The sequence below is a fragment of the Dendrobates tinctorius genome, unplaced genomic scaffold, assembly GCF_039654945.1.
Source record: "Dendrobates tinctorius isolate UK_male_01 unplaced genomic scaffold, ASM3965494v1 ptg000251l, whole genome shotgun sequence".
In the NCBI taxonomy this organism is placed as follows: Eukaryota; Metazoa; Chordata; class Amphibia; order Anura; family Dendrobatidae; genus Dendrobates; species Dendrobates tinctorius.
The window spans coordinates 5,420,559-5,444,658 of record NW_027361918.1 but is presented as its reverse complement, the minus strand read 5'-3'; the positions used below and the strand labels follow the sequence as shown (position 1 = coordinate 5,444,658).

At 52.8% G+C, this 24,100-nt stretch overlaps 1 protein-coding gene across 1 annotated transcript in view; it reads left to right on the top strand.

Annotated features, from left to right (window-relative positions):
* The first annotated feature begins 1,222 nt into the window (after nucleotides 1-1,222).
* The window catches only part of FNDC4 (fibronectin type III domain containing 4), a 122,431-nt gene continuing 99,553 nt past the window's right edge, over nucleotides 1,223-24,100 (top strand). Inside the window, exon 1 of the mRNA XM_073557781.1 lies at nucleotides 1,223-1,353. The gene's annotated coding sequence lies outside the window, so the exon portion shown is untranslated. The remainder of the gene's footprint in view (nucleotides 1,354-24,100) is intronic.

Sequence of the window (24,100 nt, the reverse complement as noted above, 5' to 3'; positions counted from 1 at the left end):
CGTCCTGACCTGTGCCTGATGACATGGAGGACGTGGTGTAGATTGTCAGCTCTTGGGTTGGTGTGAGGCTTATACGTCCTGACCTGTGCATGATGACATGGAGGACGTGGTGTAGATTGTCAGCTCTTGGGTTGGTGTGAGGGTTATACGTCCTGACCTGTGCATGATGACATGGAGGACGTGGTGTAGATTGTCAGCTCTTGGGTTGGTGTGAGGCTTATACGTCCTGACCTGTGCCTGATGACATGGAGGACGTGGTGTAGATTGTCAGCTCTTGGGTTGGTGTGAGGGTTATACGTCCTGACCTGTGCATGATGACATGGAGGACGTGGTGTAGATTGTCAGCTCTTGGGTTGGTGTGAGGCTTATACGTCCTGACCTTTGCATGATGACATGGAGGACGTGGTGTAGATTGTCAGCTCTTGGGTTGGTGTGAGGGTTATACGTCCTGACCTGTGCATGATGACATGGAGGACGTGGTGTAGATTGTCAGCTCTTGGGTTGGTGTGAGGCTTATACGTCCTGACCTGTGCATGATGACATGGAGGACGTGGTGTAGATTGTCAGCTCTTGGGTTGGTGTGAGGGTTATACGTCCTGACCTGTGCATTGTGACATGTAGGACGTGGTGTAGATTGTCAGCTCTTGGGTTGGTGTGAGGGTTATACGTCCTGACCTGTGCATGATGACATGGAGGACGTGGTGTAGATTGTCAGCTCTTGGGTCAGTGTGAGGCTTATACGTCCTGACCTGTGCCTGATGACATGGAGGACGTGGTGTAGATTGTCAGCTCTTGGGTTGGTGGGAGGCTTATACGTCCTGACCTGTGCATGATGACATGGAGGACGTGGTGTAGATTGTCAGCTCTTGGGTTGGTGTGAGGCTTATACGTCCTGACCTGTGCATGATGACATGGAGGACGTGGTGTAGATTGTCAGCTCTTGGGTTGGTGTGAGGCTTATACGTCCTGACCTGTGCATGATGACATGGAGGACGTGGTGTAGATTGTCAGCTCTTGGGTTGGTGTGAGGCTTATACGTCCTGACCTGTGCATGATGACATGGAGGATGTGGTGTAGATTGTCAGCTCTTGGGTTGGTGTGAGGATGGTATTTTCTGTGTCCCGTTTACTGATATAAGATGATGGAGAGTGGCAGGCAAGGGGTTAATCAGTGATTATCGTTCAGCGCTCCTCCCAGCACAGGTAGTGACATCACACATCACACATCACACTGCATCACTCAGCATCTGTGCACTGAAGGAGCTGCAGCATCCAGGCCCATCTCCAGCTCTGCAGCCCTCCATCCAAGCCCGGACCCTCACACGCTGCATCCTGCAGGATGAGAGCCCAGGAGGTAAGAGGAGGCGGCAGCGAGTGGTCCAGCAGCATCCAGAGCAGTGGGCAGGATGCGGAGGATTAGGAGGATGAGCTGTCAGAACCCCGGGGTAAGGACAGAAGGAGATGGGGGTCTACTAATGAGGAGGAGACCCCCGGAGGAATGCAGGAGGAGAAGAACGGCTGATGAGGCAAACAGAACTCTGTGTGTGTGTGTATATATATCCTCCATGTATCATACCCCGGTGACTGCCCCGATCTCTCCATGTATGATACCCCGGTGACTGCCCCCGATCTCTCCATGTATGATACCCCAGTGTCTGCCCCCGATCTCTCCGCCATGTATGATACCCCGGTGACTGCCCCGATCTCTCCGCCATGTATGATACCCCGGTGACTGCCCCCGATCTCTCCTCCATGTATGATACCCCGGTGACTGCCCCCGATCTCTCCATGTATGATACCCCGGTGACTGCCCCGATCTCTCCTCCATGTATGATACCCCGGTGACTGCCCCCGATCTCTCCGCCATGTATCATACCCCGGTGACTGCCCCCGATCTCTCCGCCATGTATCATACCCCGGTGACTGCCCCGATCTCTCCTCCATGTATGATACCCCGGTGACTGCCCCGATCTCTCCTCCATGTATGATACCCCGGTGACTGCCCCCGATCTCTCCGCCATGTATCATACCCCGGTGACTGCCCCCGATCTCTCCGCCATGTATCATACCCCGGTGACTGCCCCCGATCTCTCCGCCATGTATCATACCCCGGTGACTGCCCCCGATCTCTCCGCCATGTATCATACCCCGGTGACTGCCCCGATCTCTCCTCCATGTATCATACCCCGGTGACTGCCCCTGATCTCTCCGCCATGTATCATACCCCGGTGACTGCCCCCGATCTCTCCGCCATGTATCATACCCCGGTGACTGCCCCCGATCTCTCCGCCATGTATCATACCCCGGTGACTGCCCCCGATCTCTCCGCCATGTATCATACCCCGGTGACTGCCCCCGATCTCTCCGCCATGTATCATACCCCGGTGACTGCCCCCGATCTCTCCATGTATGATACCCCGGTGACTGCCCCCGATCTCTCCGCCATGTATGATACCCCAGTGACTGCCCCCGATCTCTCCATGTATGATACCCCAGTGACTGCCCCGATCTCTCCTCCATGTACGATACCCTGGTGACTGCCCCAGATCTCTCCTCCATGTATGATACCCCGGTGACTGCCCCCGATCTCTCCATGTATGATACCCCAGTGACTGCCCCTGATCTCTCCTCCGTGTATTATACCCCGGTCACTGCCCCCGATCTCTCCTCTGAGTATCATACCCCGGTGACTGCCCCTGATCTCTCCTCCGTGTATCATACCCCGGTGACTGCCCCTGATCTCTCCTCCGTGTATTATACCCCGGTGACTGCCCCTGTCCTCTCCTCCGTGTATTATACCCCGGTCACTGCCCCCAATCTTTCCTCTGTGTATTATACCCCGGTGACTGCCCGCGATCTCTCCTCCATGTATGATACCCGGTGACTGCCCCTGATCTCTCCTCCGTGTATCATACCCCGGTGACTGCCCCTGATCTCTCCTCTGTTTATTATACCCCGGTCACTGCCCCTGATCTCTCCTCTGTGTATTATACCCCGGTCACTGCCCCCGATCTCTCCTCCGTGTATGATACCCCGGTGACTGCCCTTGATCTCTCCTCCGTGTATGATACCCCGGTGACTGCCCCTGATCTCTCCTCCGTGTATCATACCCCGGTGACTGCCCCTGATCTCTCCTCCGTGTATTATACCCCGGTGACTGCCCCTGACCTCTTCTCCGTGTATTATACCCCGGTCACTGCCCCCGATCTTTCCTCTGTGTATTATACCCCGGTGACTGCCCGCGATCTCTCCTCCATGTATGATACCCGGTGACTGCCCGCGATCTCTCCTCCATGTATGATACCCCGGTGACTGCCTCCGATCTCTCCTCCATGTATGATACCCCAGTGTCTGCCCCCGATCTCTCCTCCATGTATGATACCCCGGTGACTGCCCCCGATCTCCCCTCCATGTATTATACCCTGGTGACTGCCCCTATCTCCTCTCTGTGTAGTTTACCCCGGTCACTGCCCGCGATCTCTCCTTCATGTATGATACCCCGGTGACTGCCCCCGATCTCTCCTCCATGTATGATACCCCAGTGTCTGCCCCCCGATCTCTCCTCCATGTATGATACCCCGGTGACTGCCCGCGATCTCTCCTCCATGTATTATACCACAGTGACTGCCCCTAACTCCTCTCTGTGTAGTTTACCCCGGTGACTGCCACCCCGATCTCTCCTCCATGTATGATAACCCAGTGACTGCCCCCGATCTCTCCTGCATGTTTGATACCCCGGTGACTGCCCCCGATCTCTCCTCCATGTATGATACCCCGGTGATTGCCCCCGATCTCTCCTCCATGTATTATACCCCGGTGATTGCCCCCGATCTCTCCTCCATGTATTATACCTCGGTGACTGCCTCCGATCTCTCCTCTGTGTATTATACCCCGGTGACTGCCCCTATCTCCTCTCTGTGTAGTTTACCCCGGTGACTGCCCCTGATCTTTCCTCCATGTATTATACCCCGGTGACTGCCCCCGATCTCTCCTCCATGTATTATACCTCGGTGACTGCCCCCGATCTCTCCTCCATGTATTATACCCCGGTGACTGCCCCTATCTCCTCTCTGTGTAGTTTACCCCGGTGACGGCCCCTGATCTTTCCTCCATGTATTATACCCCGGTGACTGCCCCCGATCTTTCCTCCATGTATTATACCTCGGTGACTGCCCCCGATCTCTCCTCCATGCATTATACCCCGGTGACTGCCCCTATCTCCTCTCTGTGTAGTTTACCCCGGTGACTGCCCCTGATCTTTCCTCCATGTATTATACCCCAGTGACTGCCCCCGATCTTTCCTCCATGTATTATACCTCGGTGACTGCCCCCGATCTCTCCTCCATGCATTATACCCCGGTGACTGCCCCTATCTCCTCTCTGTGTAGTTTACCCCGGTGACTGCCCCTGATCTTTCCTCCATGTATTATACCCCGGTGACTGCCCCCGATCTTTCCTCCATGTATTATACCTCGGTGACTGCCCCCGATCTCTCCTCCATGCATTATACCCCGGTGACTGCCCCTATCTCCTCTCTGTGTAGTTTACCCCGGTGACTGCCCCTGATCTTTCCTCCATGTATTATACCCCGGTGACTGCCCCCGATCTGTCCTCTGTATATTATACCCCAGTCACTACTCCCGATTTCTCTTCTGTGTATTATACCCCATTCACTGCCCCCTATCTCTTCTCTGTGTATTATACCCCGGTGACTGCCCCCGATCTCTCCTCCATTAATTATACCCCGGTGACTGCCCCCGATCTCTCCTCCATTAATTATACCCCGGTGACTGCCCCCGATCTCTCCTCTATATATTATACTCCGGTCACTACCCCCGATCTCATTTATTATACCCTGGTGACTGCCTCTGTATATCATACCCCTGTTACTGAGCTGACCAGTCCTCTGTGTATTTTACCCTGGGCACTGCCCCGATCTATCCTCTGTATATTAAACACTTGTCACTGCACACTTGTCACTTGATTTCAAACAGTGGCTTGATAAAGTATTCATACCACTTGAATACACATTTTCCAAATTTTTTCACAAACTTAAATATATTTTATTGAGATTTTTTTGCGACATCAACACAAAGTAACAAGCATTGGTGAAATGTAAAGGAAACGATACAAGGTTGTGAAGTGCATTAGTATTTAGCCTCCTGTAGTCTAACACCCCTAAATCAAATTCTGAGTGACCAATTGCTCACAGAAGTCACATAATTAGCACATTGTGTCTATCTGTGTGTGATTTGTTCTCAGTATAACTACAGCTGTTCTGTGAAGGCCTCAGAGGTTTGTGTGAGAACATTACGGATCAAACAGCATCATGAAAACCAAGGAGCTCACCAGACAGGTCAGGGATAACGTTGTGGAGAAGAGGAAAGCAGGGTTAGTTTATAAAAGGTTGTCTTATCTTCAGCCATATGAAGATCTGAGGTTCTGGGTTGTAATAATCGCCTAGGCAGGTTAACAACACAACTCATTTTTATTCCTTACATCCATGATCTTACAGCAATACTGGGTAGATCGTCACAATGCATTGTCCCCAGTTCACACGACCCCTTCTCTGAGACTGATAGTCCCACTGCCCTCATACCAGGCAATACCCACTGTTTCCCCTCTTTTGGTTGGCCTATAGCTTTTGTATTACCCACCAGTATAGTCTGTAGTCACAGTCCATGTCCCAAACCATGACAGTAGCACATGTTTCCCGCTCCAGCTGGCAAGATATCAACAACAGCCCCAGACTCTAAATCATCAGTCATCAAGTTTGGTTGCCTGTGGTAAAGCATCTGGCCCATCTGTACCGAACTCGTCGAAGCTCCAACTTCCTTCATCTCAGCTGTCCAACCGATTCCTGCCCTAAAAGCATCTGCCTAGGCGATAAGCCGCCACATTCTTCCTTTTCTGCACTGGCCCACTGCTATGACACACAGTGGCCATTGGTAACGTGGGTTGCAGTGCTTGAACATTATGTGGCTGCCAAGCTGTCCGGGCCTATAGCCCATGTGGACACTTGGGCACCCTGGCCCCATCTCACCTAACTTCCTACAAGCTCCCCTCTTACTACTCAGCAGCCCCTCTTACAATTAACCCTCTATAACCATCCTATCAGCTATACCTAACAGGCCCACTAGTATGCCCCCATCTAGTGGCCCTCAACAGAACTACACTTACCCATGTCTATAGGAACTATATACTAAAGTGCCCTCCTCTAACGTCCCCCAAAAAGGATGCACTAACTTACCCTAACTGTACATGCACAACAGACACATTACATTATGCAATAAAGGAACACAAGAGAATATGTTATAGCTTTGTGCAAAATGGTAACACATACATGTGGCAATACCATTAAAGATGAGCGATCATACATATTTCTATGTAGCAGTACCGCAGGCGTCTATCATAGACATTATTAATCCACAATATGTACACATTAACAACCGAAGGGCAATCCGAGGAAGGGAAGCAAGAAAGACATCATATCTCACTCCCTTACACTTGCTGTGTTCCCTCTCGGCTGACGCAGTGGGAATCGGTACTTGGCTTTGGGTTACGACACTGGTCCAGTGGCACACCAGCCCTGCTCCTAGGTTGTTTCCCAGTAACACAACTACTGGTAGGTGCCGCGCTACTCCTATGTACACCATGCCATGACTGTGACCCCGCCTGAATGTAGCCGGGCCCTCCGAACGCTCAGAGATTCTCCTCCGGCTACGTTGGCTACCATCCGGCTGCCGGGAACAATACACTGGTCCGGTACTAGATGCTCTTTGATCAATGTGACAGAGGCCCCGCAGCCTCCGCGCCCTCTACCCAGACCGGCTGCAGATGCTGGTTCATGGTCGCTGAGGTCTCCCATCTAGTCCAGGACACTTGTCCTTGTACCACATGTGCCTCTTCCTCTTTCGGTTGGGGTGGTGGGATCCTCTCTCCTTCAGCATTCCAGCCCCATTGCAGCATAGCGCTCACTGGTTTGGGACGGGTATGATGTGGGTTAGAACATTCCTGGCAAAGAGTCCCATATGTCCACAGTAATGGCAGCGTTACCCCACCTCGCCCCGACAGTGGCCGGACTTGGGGGCTTGGGAAACCTCCCCCTCGTTGTAAAGTCTGAGATCCCCACAGTTCCTCCTCTTACCAGTCCATGGGTCTCGCTGGCCTCCATGTAACCTCCTGTTCACAACTCGCTGGGGCTGTGCTTTCACGTAGCCCGGGTCGATTAGCTGACCAATCATCCGCCAATCTTGCACCCTCATCCGGGCGGAGTGCTTTTCTATCCGCCACCCATTGTTGTAAGTCACCTGGGAGCTTGGACATAAATTGTTCCAGCATGACAAGCAAGCAAATCTAAGACTGACGCACCGGTGTCCCGTGGTGGAAGAGGTCAGTGGCCATCTCCTCCCTAGCCTGATCTGGCAAGTTGCCTTGTGTAAGGTCGAATGTTGTGAAGTACCAGTCTCTCCATTAACTCGTGCACTCCAGGCATTGGTTAGGCATCAAACGTTAACCCAACATCAAGCTTCCTAAATCTACTGCAGAAACATAGGCTGCCATTAGGAGTACAGAGGACTGCAAAAGTTTGGGCACCCCTGGTCAAAATTACTGTTATTGTCAGCAGTCAAACAAATTGAAGATGAAATGGTCTCTAAATGGCCCAAAGTTAAAGATGACACATTACCTCTGAATTTTTGGGATTATAAGATGTACTTCCCCCTCCCCTCAAATTTGGGGGGGAAATGGGGGTGCGCCTAAAATGCGGATATACCTTACTGGCCGCTGTGGATCAGGGTGCCAGTGTCGCTACTGGAGGAGGAAAGAGTGTCGCATTGCTGCAGGAGACAGGCTGGGATGAGGGGGTGTTCTGGTGTGCGCCGCTGCGGGTGAAAATGGCTGCGGTGCTCCGTGGTGCGGGAGGGGGGCTCTGCCGGAATTTTATGAAAGCCCGGAGTCCCCCGCATATCCATAACTGCGATGTGGTGGCCTCAGGGAAAATGGAGGCCGAGGCAGCGCATGCTCAGATTGAGATCTCGTCCCCCGTATTTTGCGGATAATATTATATACTAGCTGAAGAGCCCGGTGCTGCCCGGGCAAAGTGACCAACTACGGTTAGTTATAACAAATTATAATGATTATATCTATATATATAAAGCTGAGTGTAGAGCTCCGCCCACTCCACATAGCCACACCCACTATAATATCCCACATCATCCCGTCAGCCAGAGCCACCGGACTACTACCACTAATATCCCACATCATCCCGTCAGCCAGAGCCACCGGACTATTACCACTAATATCCCACATCATCCCATCAGCCAGAACCACCGGACTACTACCCCTAATATCCCACATCATCCCATCAGTCAGAGCCACCGGACTGCTACCCCTAATATCCCACATCATCCCGTCAGCCAGAACCACCGGACTACTACCCCTAATATCCCACATCATCCCGTCAGCCAGAGCCACCGGACTACTACCCCTAATATCCCACATCATCCCGTCAGCCAGAACCACCGGACTACTACCCCTAATATCCCACATCATCCCGTCAGCCAGAGCCACCGGACTACTACCCCTAATATCCCACATCATCCCATCAGCCAGAGATACCGGACTACTACCCCTAATATCCCACATCATCCCATCAGCCAGAGATACCGGACTACTACCCCTAATATCCCACATCATCCCGTCAGCCAGAGATACCGGACTACTACCCCTAATATCCCACATCATCCCGTCAGCCAGAGCCACCGGACTACTACCCCTAATATCCCACATCATCCCATCAGCCAGAGATACCGGACTACTACCCCTAATATCCCACATCATCCCATCAGCCAGAGATACCGGACTACTACCCCTAATATCCCACATCATCCCGTCAGCCAGAGCCAACGGACTACTACCCCTAATATCCCACATCATCCCGTCAGCCAGAGATACCGGACTACTACCCCTAATATCCCACATCATCCCATCAGCCAGAGCTACCGGACTACTACCTCTAATATCCCACATCATCCCGTCAGCCAGAGCCACCGGACTACTACCCCTAATATCCCACATCATTCCGTCAGCCAGAGCCACCGGACTACTACCCCTAATATCCCACATCATCCCGTCAGCCAGAGCCACCGGACTACTACCCCTAATATCCCACATCATTCCGTCAGCCAGAGCTACCAGACTACAACCCCTAATATCCCACATCATCCCATCAGCCAGAGCTACCGGACTACTACCCCTAATATCCCACATCATCCCGTCAGCCAGAGCCACCGGACTACTACCCCTAATATCCCACATCATCCCGTCAGCCAGAGATACCGGACTACTACCCCTAATATCCCACATCATTCCGTCAGCCAGAGCTACCAGACTACAACCCCTAATATCCCACATCATCCCATCAGCCAGAGCTACCGGACTACTACCCCTAATATCCCACATCATCCCGTCAGCCAGAGCCACCGGACTACTACCCCTAATATCCCACATCATCCCGTCAGCCAGAGATACCGGACTACTACCCCTAATATCCCACATCATTCCGTCAGCCAGAGCTACCAGACTACAACCCCTAATATCCCACATCATCCCATCAGCCAGAGCTACCGGACTACTACCCCTAATATCCCACATCATCCCGTCAGCCAGAGCCACCGGACTACTACCCCTAATATCCCACATCATCCCGTCAGCCAGAGATACCGGACTACTACCCCTAATATCCCACATCATCCCATCAGCCAGAGCTACCGGACTACTACCTCTAATATCCCACATCATCCCATCAGCCAGAGCCACCGGACTACTACCCCTAATATCCCACATCATCCCGTCAGCCAGAGCCACCGGACTACTACCCCTAATATCCCACATCATCCCATCAGCCAGAGCCACCGGACTACTACCCCTAATATCCCACATCATCCCATCAGCCAGAGCTACCAGACTACAACCCCTAATATCTCACATCATCCCGTCAGCCAGAGCCACCGGACTACTACCCCTAATATCCCACATCATCCCGTCAGCCAGAGATACCGGACTACTACCCCTAATATCCCACATCATCCCATCAGCCAGAGCTACCGGACTACTACCTCTAATATCCCACATCATCCCATCAGCCAGAGCCACCGGACTACTACCCCTAATATCCCACATCATCCCATCAGCCAGAGCCACCGGACTACTACCCCTAATATCCCACATCATCCCGTCAGCCAGAGCCACCGGACTACTACCCCTAATATCCCACATCATCCCGTCAGCCAGAGCCACCGGACTACTACCCCTAATATCCCACATCATCCCATCAGCCAGAGCTACCGGACTACTACCTCTAATATCCCACATCATCCCATCAGCCAGAGCCACCGGACTACTACCCCTAATATCCCACATCATCCCATCAGCCAGAGCCACCGGACTACTACCCCTAATATCCCACATCATCCCATCAGCCAGAGCCACCGGACTACTACCCCTAATATCCCACATCATCCCGTCAGCCAGAGCCACCGGACTACAACCCCTAATATCCCACATCATCCCGTCAGCCAGAGCCACCGGACTACTACCCCTAATATCCCACATCATCACGTCAGCCAGAGCCACCGGACTACTACCCCTAATATCCCACATCATCCCGTCAGCCAGAGCCACCGGACTACTACCCCTAATATCCCACATCATCACATCAGCCAGAGCCACCGGACTACTACCCCTAATATCCCACATCATCCCATCAGCCAGAGCCACCGGACTACTACCCCTAATATCCCACATCATCCCGTCAGCCAGAGCCACCGGACTACTACCCCTAATATCCCACATCATCACGTCAGCCAGAGCCACCGGACTACTACCCCTAATATCCCACATCACGTCAGCCAGAGCCACCGGACTACTACCACTAATATCCCACATCATCCCGTCAGCCAGAGCCACCGGACTACTACCCCTAATATCCCACATCATCCCGTCAGCCAGAGCCACCGGACTACTACCCCTAATATCCCACATCATCCCGTCAGCCAGAGCCACCGGACTACTACCACTAATATCCCACATCATCCAGTCAGCCAGAGCCACCGGACTACTACCACTAATATCCTACATCATCACGTCAGCCAGAGCCACCGGACTACTACCCCTAATATCCCACATCATCCCGTCAGCCAGAGCCACCGGACTACTACCACTAATATCCCACATCATCACGTCAGCCAGAGCCACCGGACTACTACCCCTAATATCCCACATCATCCCGTCAGCCAGAGCCACCGGACTACTACCCCTAATATCCCACATCATCCCGTCAGCCAGAGCCACCGGACTACTACCCCTAATATCCCACATCATCACGTCAGCCAGAGCTACCGGACTACTACCACTAATATCCCACATCATCCCGTCAGCCAGAGCCACCGGACTACTACCACTAATATCCCACATCACCACGTCAGCCAGAGCCACCGGACTACTACCCCTAATATCCCACATCATCCCGTCAGCCAGAGCCACCAGACTACTACCCCTAATATCCCACATCATCCCGTCAGCCAGAGCCACCGGACTACTACCCCTAATATCCCACATCATCCCGTCAGCCAGAGCCACCGGACTACTACCCCTAATATCCCACATCATCCCGTCAGCCAGAGCCACCGGACTACTACCACTAATATCCCACATCATCACGTCAGCCAGAGCCACCGGACTACTACCCCTAATATCCCACATCATCCCGTCAGCCAGAGCCACCGGACTACTACCACTAATATCCCACATCATCACGTCAGCCAGAGCCACCGGACTACTACCCCTAATATCCCACATCATCCCGTCAGCCAGAGCCACCGGACTACTACCCCTAATATCCCACATCATCCCGTCAGCCAGAGCCACCAGACTACTACCCCTAATATCCCACATCATCCAGTCAGCCAGAGCCACCGGACTACTACCACTAATATCCCACATCATCCCGTCAGCCAGAGCCACCGGACTACTACCACTAATATCCCACATCATCCCGTCAGCCAGAGCCACCGGACTACTACCCCTAATATCCCACATCATCCCGTCAGCCAGAGCCACCGGACTACTACCCCTAATATCCCACATCATCCCGTCAGCCAGAGCCACCGGACTACTACCCCTAATATCCCACATCATCCCGTCAGCCAGAGCCACCGGACTACTACCCCTAATATCCCACATCATCCCGTCAGCCAGAGCCACCGGGCTACTACCCCTAATATCCCACATCATCCCGTCAGCCAGAGCCACCGGACTACTACCCCTAATATCCCACATCATCCCGTCAGCCAGAGCCACCGGACTACTACCACTAATATCCCACATCATCACGTCAGCCAGAGCCACCGGACTACTACCCCTAATATCCCACATCATCCCGTCAGCCAGAGCCACCGGGCTACTACCCCTAATATCCCACATCATCCCGTCAGCCAGAGCCACCGGGCTACTACCCCTAATATCCCACATCATCCCGTCAGCCAGAGCTACCGGACTACTACCCCTAATATCCCACATCATCCCGTCAGCCAGAGCCACCGGACTACTACCACTAATATCCCACATCATCCCGTCAGCCAGAGCCACCGGACTACTACCACTAATATCCCACATCATCCCGTCAGCCAGAGCCACCGGACTACTACCACTAATATCCCACATCATCCCGTCAGCCAGAGCCACCGGACTACTACCCCTAATATCCCACATCATCCCGTCAGCCAGAGCCACCGGACTACTACCCCTAATATCCCACATCATCCCGTCAGCCAGAGCCACCGGACTACTACCACTAATATCCCACATCATCCCGTCAGCCAGAGCCACCGGACTACTACCCCTAATATCCCACATCATCCCGTCAGCCAGAGCCACCGGACTACTACCCCTAATATCCCACATCATCCCGTCAGCCAGAGCCACCGGACTACTACCCCTAATATCCCACATCATCCCATCAGCCAGAGCCACCGGACTACTACCCCTAATATCCCACATCATTCCGTCAGCCAGAGCCACCGGACTACTACCCCTAATATCCCACATCATCCCGTCAGCCAGAGCCACCGGACTACTACCCCTAATATCCCACATCATTCCGTCAGCCAGAGCCACCGAACTACTACCACTAATATCCCACATCATCCCGTCAGCCAGAGCCACCGGACTACTACCCCTAATATCCCACATCATTCCGTCAGCCAGAGCCACCGGACTACTACCCCTAATATCCCACATCATCCCGTCAGCCAGAGCCACCGGACTACTACCCCTAATATCCCACATCATCCCGTCAGCCAGAGCCACCGGACTACTACCACTAATATCCCACATCATCACGTCAGCCAGAGCCACCGGACTACTACCCCTAATATCCCACATCATCCCGTCAGCCAGAGCCACCGGGCTACTACCCCTAATATCCCACATCATCCCGTCAGCCAGAGCCACCGGGCTACTACCCCTAATATCCCACATCATCCCGTCAGCCAGAGCTACCGGACTACTACCCCTAATATCCCACATCATCCCGTCAGCCAGAGCCACCGGACTACTACCACTAATATCCCACATCATCCCGTCAGCCAGAGCCACCGGACTACTACCACTAATATCCCACATCATCCCGTCAGCCAGAGCCACCGGACTACTACCACTAATATCCCACATCATCCCGTCAGCCAGAGCCACCGGACTACTACCCCTAATATCCCACATCATCCCGTCAGCCAGAGCCACCGGACTACTACCCCTAATATCCCACATCATCCCGTCAGCCAGAGCCACCGGACTACTACCACTAATATCCCACATCATCCCGTCAGCCAGAGCCACCGGACTACTACCCCTAATATCCCACATCATCCCGTCAGCCAGAGCCACCGGACTACTACCCCTAATATCCCACATCATCCCGTCAGCCAGAGCCACCGGACTACTACCCCTAATATCCCACATCATCCCATCAGCCAGAGCCACCGGACTACTACCCCTAATATCCCACATCATTCCGTCAGCCAGAGCCACCGGACTACTACCCCTAATATCCCACATCATCCCGTCAGCCAGAGCCACCGGACTACTACCCCTAATATCCCACATCATCCCGTCAGTCAGAGCCACCGAACTACTACCACTAATATCCCACATCATCCCGTCAGCCAGAGCTACCGGACTACTACCCCTAATATCCCACATCATCCCGTCAGTCAGAGCCACCGAACTACTACCACTAATATCCCACATCATCCCATCAGCCAGGGCCACCGGACTACTACCCCTAATATCCCACATCATCCCGTCAGACAGAAACACCGGACTACTACCGCTAATATCCCACATCATCCCGTCAGCCACTGGACTACTACCCCTAATATCCCACATCATCCCATCAGCCACCGGACTACTACCACTAATATCTCACATCACCCCGTCAGCCAGAGCTACCGGACTACTACCACTAATATCCCACATCATCCCGTCAGAGCCACCGGACTACTACCACTAATATCCCACATCATCCCATCAGCAACCGGACTACTACCCCTAATATCCAACATCATCCCATCACCCAAAGCCACCGGACTACTACCCCTAATATCCCACATCATCCCATCAGCCAGAGCCACCGGACTACTACCACTAATATCCCACATCATCCCATCACCCAAAGCCACCGGACTACTACCCCTAATATCCCACATCATCCCATCAGCCACCGGACTACTACCACTAATATCTCACATCACCCCGTCAGCCAGAGCTACCGGACTACTACCACTAATATCCCACATCATCCCGTCAGAGCCACCGGACTACTACCACTAATATCCCACATCATCCCATCAGCAACCGGACTACTACCCCTAATATCCCACATCATCCCATCACCCAAAGCCACCGGACTACTACCCCTAATATCCCACATCATCCCATCAGCCAGAGCCACCGGACTACTACCCCTAATATCCCACATCATCTCATCACCCAAAGCCAACGGACTACTACCCCTAATATCCCACATCATCCCATCAGCCAGAACCACCGGACTACTACCACTAATATCCCACATCATCCCATCACCCAAAGCCACCGGACTACTACCACTAATATCTCACATCATCCCGTCAGTCAGAGCCACCGGACTACTACCCCTAATATCCCACATCATCCAGTCAGCCAGAGCCACCGGACTACTACCACTAATATCTCACATCACCCCGTCAGCCAGAGCTACCGGACTACTACCCCTAATATCCCACATCATCCCGTCAGTCAGAGCCACCGGACTACTACCCCTAATATCCCACATCATCCCATCAGCAACCGGACTACTACCCCTAATATCCCACATCATCCCATCACCCAAAGCCACCGGACTACTACCCCTAATATCCCACATCATCCCATCAGCCAGAGCCACCGGACTACTACCACTAATATCCCACATCATCTCATCACCCAAAGCCAACGGACTACTACCCCTAATATCCCACATCATCCCATCAGCCAGAACCACCGGACTACTACCCCTAATATCCCACATCATCCCATCACCCAAAGCCACCGGACTACTACCCCTAATATCCCACATCATCCCATCAGCCAGAGCCACCGGACTACTACCACTAATATCCCACATCATCTCATCACCCAAAGCCACCGGACTACTACCACTAATATCCCACATCATCTCATCACCCAAAGCCACCGGACTACTACCCCTAATATCCCACATCATCCCATCAGCCAGAGCCACCGGACTACTACCACTAATATCCCACATCATCCCATCAGCCAGAGCCACCGGACTACTACCCCTAATATCCCACATCATCCCATCACCCAAAGCCACCGGACTACTACCCCTAATATCCCACATCATCCCATCAGCCAGAGCCACCGGACTACTACCCCTAATATCCCACATCATCCCGTCAGTCAGAGCCACCGGACTACTACCCCTAATATCCCACATCATCCAGTCAGCCAGAGCCACCGGACTACTACCACTAATATCTCACATCACCCCGTCAGCCAGAGCTACCGGACTACTACCCCTAATATCCCACATCATCCCGTCAGTCAGAGCCACCGGACTACTACCACTAATATCCCACATCATCCCATCAGCAACCGGACTACTACCCCTAATATCCCACATCATCCCATCACCCAAAGCCACCGGACTACTACCCCTAATATCCCACATCATCCCATCAGCCAGAGCCACCGGACTACTACCACTAATATCCCACATCATCTCATCACCCAAAGCCAACGGACTACTACCCCTAATATCCCACATCATCCCATCAGCCAGAACCACCGGACTACTACCCCTAATATCCCACATCATCCCATCACCCAAAGCCACCGGACTACTACCCCTAATATCCCACATCATCCCATCAGCCAGAGCCACCGGACTACTACCACTAATATCCCACATCATCTCATCACCCAAAGCCACCGGACTACTACCACTAATATCCCACATCATCTCATCACCCAAAGCCACCGGACTACTACCCCTAATATCCCACATCATCCCATCAGCCAGAGCCACCGGACTACTACCACTAATATCCCACATCATCCCATCAGCCAGAGCCACCGGACTACTACCCCTAATATCCCACATCATCCCATCACCCAAAGCCACCGGACTACTACCCCTAATATCCCACATCATCCCATCAGCCAGAGCCACCGGACTACTACCACTAATATCCCACATCATCCCATCACCCAAAGCCACCGGACTACTACCCTAATATCCCACATCATCTCATCACCCAAAGCCACCGGACTACTACCCTAATATCCCACATCATCCCATCAGCCAGAGCCACCGGACTACTACCACTAATATCCCACATCATCTCATCACCCAAAGCCACCGGACTACTACCACTAATATCCCACATCATCTCATCACCCAAAGCCACCGGACTACTACCCCTAATATCCCACATCATCCCATCAGCCAGAACCACCGGACTACTACCCCTAATATCCCACATCATCCCATCAGCCAGAGCCACCGGACTACTACCCCTAATATCCCACATCATCCCATCAGCCAGAGCCACCGGACTACTACCCCTAATATCCCACATCATCCCATCAGCCAGAACCACCGGACTACTACCCCTAATATCCCACATCATCCCATCAGCCAGAGCCACCGGACTACTACCCCTAATATCCCACATCATTCCATCACCCAAAGCCACCGGACTACTACCCCTAATATCCCACATCATCCCATCAGCCAGAGCCACCGGACTACTACCCCTAATATCCCACATCATCCCGTCAGCCAGAGCCACCGGACTACTACCACTAATATCCCACATCATCCCGTCAGCCAGAGCCACCGGACTACTACCCCTAATATCCCACATCATCCCGTCAGCCAGGGATACTGGACTACTCCCCCTGATATCCCACATCATCTCATCACCCAAAGCCACCGGACTACTACCCCTAATATCCCACATCATCCCATCAGCCAGAACCACCGGACTACTACCCCTAATATCCCACATCATCCCATCAGCCAGAGCCACCGGACTACTACCCCTAATATCCCACATCATCCCATCACCCAAAGCCACCGGACTACTACCCCTAATATCCCACATCATCCCATCAGCCAGAGCCACCGGACTACTACCCCTAATATCCCACATCATCTCATCACCCAAAGCCACCGGACTACTACCACTAATATCCCACATCATCCCATCAGCCAGAACCACCGGACTACTACCCCTAATATCCCACATCATCCCATCACCCAAAGCCACCGGACTACTACCCCTAATATCCCACATCATCCCATCAGCCAGAGCCACCGGACTACTACCCCTAATATCCCACATCATCTCATCACCCAAAGCCACCGGACTACTACCCCTAATATCCCACATCATCCCATCAGCCAGGGCTACTGGACTACTCCCCCTGATATCCCACATCATCTCATCACCCAAAGCCACCGGACTACTACCACTAATATCCCACATCATCCCATCAGCCAGAACCACCGGACTACTACCCCTAATATCCCACATCATCCCATCACCCAAAGCCACCGGACTACTACCCCTAATATCCCACATCATCCCATCAGCCAGAGCCACCGGACTACTACCCCTAATATCCCACATCATCTCATCACCCAAAGCCACCGGACTACTACCCCTAATATCCCACCAGCCAAAGCCACCGGACTACTACCCCTAATATCCCACATCATCCCATCAGCCAGAGCCACCGGACTACTACCCCTAGTATCCCACATCATCCCATCAGCCAGAGCCACCGGACTACTACCCCTAATATCCCACATCATCCCATCAGCCAGAGCCACCGGACTACTACCACTAATATCCCACCAGCCAGAGCCACCGGACTACTACCCCTAATATCCCACATCATCCCATCAGCCAGAGCCACCGGACTACTACCACTAATATCCCACATCATCCCATCACCCAAAGCCACCGGACTACTACCCCTAATATCCCACATCATCCCATCAGCCAGAACCACCGGACTACTACCCCTAATATCCCACATCATCCCATCAGCCAGAACCACCGGACTACTACCCCTAATATCCCACATAATCCCATCAGCCAGAGCCACCGGACTACTACCACTAATATCCCACATCAGCTCATCACCCAAAGCCACCGGACTACTACCCCTAATATCCCACATCATCCCGTCAGTCAGAGCCACCGGACTACTACCCCTAATATCCCACATCATCCCATCAGCCAGAGCCACCGGACTACTACCACTAATATCCCACATCATCCCATCAGCCAGAGCCACCGGACTACTACCACTAATATCCCACATCATCCCATCACCCAATGCCACCGGACTACTACCCCTAATATCCCACCAGCCAGAGCCACCGGACTACTACCCCTAATATCCCACATCATCCCATCAGCCAGAGCCACCGGACTACTACCACTAATATCCCACATCATCCCATCACCCAAAGCCACCGGACTACTACCCCTAATATCCCACCAGCCAGAGCCACCGGACTACTACCCCTAATATCCCACATCATCCCATCAGCCAGAGCCACCGGACTACTACCACTAATATCCCACATCATCCCATCAGCCAGAGCCACCGGACTACTACCCCTAATATCCCACATCATCCCATCAGCCAGAACCACCGGACTACTACCACTAATATCCCACATCATCCCATCAGCCAGAGCCACTGGACTACTACCCCTAATATCCCACATCATCCCATCAGCCAGAACCACCGGACTACTACCCCTAATATCCCACATAATCCCATCAGCCAGAGCCACCGGACTACTACCACTAATATCCCACATCAGCTCATCACCCAAAGCCACCGGACTACTACCCCTAATATCCCACATCATCCCGTCAGCCAGAGCCACCGGACTACTACCACTAATATCCCACATCATCCCATCAGCCAGAGCCACCGGACTACTACCCCTAATATCCCACATCATCCCGTCAGCCAGAGCCACCGGACTACTACCGGTAATATCTGTAATGATCACGTGTGACTGGACACAGCGCCTCCAGCAGGGCGAATTTAAACAATAATGGGACGTGCAGCCGGATACCCCGCCTCCAGCTGGCGAATTTAAATAATAAGGGTAAACACAGGGAACAATTACAGTGGTGGGCCCTGCGATAGGGAATGGGGGACGTGGAGACCTCCTAAGCTCCCCTGAGCCAGTGTCCCTGCACTCCTCACATTCCCTATACAGGCTCCTCGCCTGTCGCCGCACGCGTGCCTTAATACCCTAGCAAGCCCTAAACCTAAACCCTAACTAGGGAATAGGTCGGTGCGGAGACTAATCCCACCACTGCACTAGAACACACATAAGGAAAGTCACAAACAGGGGAAAAAGAAAACTTAGCTCTCTCTGTGCTAAAGCTCCAGCACAGAGTCCAGCGACCGACTGCAGCCTTCCTCCTGAATAGCTGCCAAGAACTCCCTTCTGTGCCTCCTTCCACACCAGGACTCAGATTGAGCTGAGCACTCTCTTCAGCTCCTTCCACCACCAAGGTTGGTTGCAAATGAACAACTAACACCAACAGTGATTGAAAACCCCTGGCTGTCCTTTATAGAGCCTAACACCTGTCATGAAATTAACGTGCACATTAACCTAAAACTAAAGCTAAGGTGCGATACCACTCACCACCACCGGGGACAGTCAAGACACCCTGAACCTGACAAAGTAAAAAAAGTTCACTTTGTCAATTTAATACCGCCAGATCCAACACTGGATCATGACAGTACCCCCTCCTTAATGAGGGGCCTCTGGACCCTCAAGCCCACCCTTCATTAGGGAAACACCTACAGCGGGGACGGCCAGATCCTGAGTTCACCCCACCACTACCTGACACTTCAGGTTTATGACAAATACACAGCTGGTATAGGCAATAAAGTTTATTTTTATTATTTTGGAGGAACCACCCATCTCCACAGTGCCGACCTGGGGAACGAGTTTATGTATGTGTATGTTTGTTTGTTATGAGCTGATCAGGCTCCACAACACACTTCCACAGGATGTTTTTTGGTGGCACACATACACGCTCGTTCACACACAGGTCCGGACCTGAACGTTTATTGCACACATTCGTTTGTCATAAATTAGGTGAACTCATACTGGACCCGACCACAGAGGCGTCCCCCTGTGTCACCACACTCACACCCCCGCCCTTCCATAGGGTACCCCACCCTCCAACCCTTTTCACCACGAGGTCTACACCTCACAGGGTTAGCTAGCGGCGAGGGCTGAAACTTTCCCCTACTCCCCCGCCGCACAATCGCTGCTCTCACTGGAGAGGAAGGGGTCCCCTGAAGAGAGACGGCAGAGAGGGTAGTCCCTAGACAGCAGCCCCCACACGACTGCCCCCAGCTGACTACTTCCCTAGCTCGCCAATCTATCCCCGGGTTGTGTTTTTTCAGCCAAGGGAAGCCTAAAACGATAGGTACTGACATTCCCTCCAAGACGTAGCATGACAAGGACTCCTCATGATGTCCTGTACGCAGATGGATGTTTTCTACGACTTGGGTAAGGCTCCCCTGGCTAAGTGGAACAGAGTTAATGGCCTGGACGCTAATAGGTTGGGCCAGCGTCCTACACTTCAGGCCATGAGTCTGGACAAAACGAGCATCGACCAGACTGACTCCTGCTCCGCTGTCCACAAGCACCGGTACCACCTCCGGTAACCCGCCAGCCAACACTTCTGCTGACATAATACCTTGGGAGGGCAAAATGGAGGAAATGTACATTCCCTGGTCGCCTCCCTCCAAACGACCAGGGGTATGCGGCTTCTGATATGACACAGATATTTTGGCACGTAATGGGCACGCCTTAATGAAATGACCCGTCTGCCCACAGTAATGACATGCCGACACCACACCCTGCACCGTAGGCAGGCCTGAACACAACCCAACACCTCCTGCTTGCATAGGTTCGTCCGGAGACTTGGCACGCCCTGGGCAGGCTCCCATGAAATGGCCCGGCTTCCCACAAGAAAAGCATACCCCCCCACCACGGCGAACCCCAGGCAACCCCCTATTTGTACCAACAACACCGGGCTGCCAGGGTTCCACCAACCGTACTGGGGGGTCCTCCCCTCTGGAGAGGACTACCGGGGGCATATTTTGTGTCTGTCTTTCCCTAAGGCGTCTATCCACCCGGATGGCAAGGGACATGGCGGCCTCCAGCGACCTGGGGGCGGCGTACTGCACCAGAGTGTCCTGCAACTTTGGAGACAGACCCTGCACAAATTGACTCCTAAGCGCAGGGTCATTCCACTGTGTGTTAGTAGCCCATCTCCTAAACTCCGAGCAGTACTCTTCAGCAATCCGGGCTCCCTGTTTACACCTACGGAGTCGGGATTCCGCCAGAGAGATGCCATCAGGATCCCCATACACAAGCGCCAACGCCGCAAAAAACTCGTCCACGGACTCTAAAGATGGTGAATCGTCCGGCAGGGAGAAGGCCCAGGATTGGGGATCTCCCTTCAGAAGGGACATAATGATTCCCACCCGTTGCTCTTCGCTCCCTGAAGAACGAGGGCGCAGCCTGAAATATAATTTACAGGCTTGCTGAAAAACCAAGAATTGATCTCTCCCTCCAGAAAACCGGTCTGGGAGAGATATCTTGGGTTCTGGCTGAGCCTGTGCCTGAATCAAACCTCCAAAGCCCACCAATAGCTGCAGTTGCTGCACCATCTCACCGCGCAGCCCCCTAATCTCTTCAGTAAAGGTCTGCAGTACCTGGGTAAAGGTTTGCATTAGGTCCATGGCTCAGCAGAAAAAAAATTTTAAGGTTGGTGTTAATGTAATGATCACGTGTGACTGGACACAGCGCCTCCAGCAGGACGAATTTATGACACACGTGATCCTGGATACAGCGCCTCCAGCAGGGCGAATTTAAACAATAATGGGACGTGCAGCCGGATATACCGCCTCCAGCTGGCGAATTTAAGAAATACACTTAAAACTGGATACCCCGCCTACAGCTGGCGAATTTAAATAATAAGGGTAAACACAGGGAACAATTACAGTGGTGGGCCCTGCGATAGGGAATGGGGGACGTGGAGACCTCCTAAGCTCCCCTGAGCCAGTGTCCCTGCACTCCTCACATTCCCTATACAGGCTCCTCGCCTGTCGCCACACGCGTGCCTTAAAACCCTAGCAAGCCCTAAACCTAAACCCTAACTAGGGAATAGGTCGGTGCGGAGACTAATCCCACCACTGCACTAGAACACACATAAGGAAAGTCACAAACAGGGGAAAAAGAAAACTTAGCTCTCTCTGTGCTAATGCTCCAGCACAGAGTCCAGCGACCGACTGCAGCCTTCCTCCTGAATAGCTGCCAAGAACTCCCTTCTGTGACTCCTTCCACACCAGGACTCAGATTGAGCTGAGCACCCTCTTCAGCTCCTTCCACCACCAAGGTTGGTTGCAAATGAACAACTAACACCAACAATGATTGAAAACCCCTGGCTGTCCTTTATAGAGCCTAACACCTGTCATGAAATTAACGTGCACATTAACCTAAAACTAAAGCTAAGGTGCGATACCACTCACCACCACCGGGGACAGTCAAGACACCCTGAACCTGACAAAGTAAAAAAAGTTCACTTTGTCAATTTAATACCGCCAGATCCAACACTGGATCATGACAATATCCCACATCATCCCATCAGCCAGAGCTACCGGACAACTACCCCTAATATCCCACATCATCCCATCAGCCAGAGCTACCGGACAACTACCCCTAATATCCCACATCATCTCGTCACCCAAAGCCACCGGACTACTACCACTAATATCCCACATCATCCCGTCAGCCAGAGCTACGGGACTACTACCCCTAATATCCCACATCATCCCGTCAGCCAGAGCTACTGGACTACTACCCCTAATATCCCACATCATCCCGTCAGACAGAAACACCGGACTACTACCGCTAATATCCCACATCATCCCGTCAGTCAGAGGCACCGGACTACTACCCCTAATATCAAACATCATCCCGTCAGCCAGAGCCACCGGACTACTACCACTAATATCCCACATCATCCCATCAGCCAGAGCCACCGGACTACTACCACTAATATCCCACATCATCCAGTCAGCCAGAGCCACCGGACTACTACCACTAATATCCCACATCATCCCATCAGCCAGAGCCACCGGACTACTACCCCTAATATCCCACATCATCCAGTCAGCCAGAGCCACCGGATTACTACCCCTAATATCCCACGTCATCCCGTCAGCCAGAGCCACCGGACTACTACCACTAATATCCCACATCATCCCGTCAGCCAGAGCCACCGGACTACTACCCCTAATATCCCACGTCATCCCGTCAGCCAGAGCCACCGGACTACTACCACTAATATCCCACATCATCCCGTCAGCCAGAGTCACCGGACTACTACCCCTAATATCCCACATCATCCCGTCAGCCAGAGCCACCG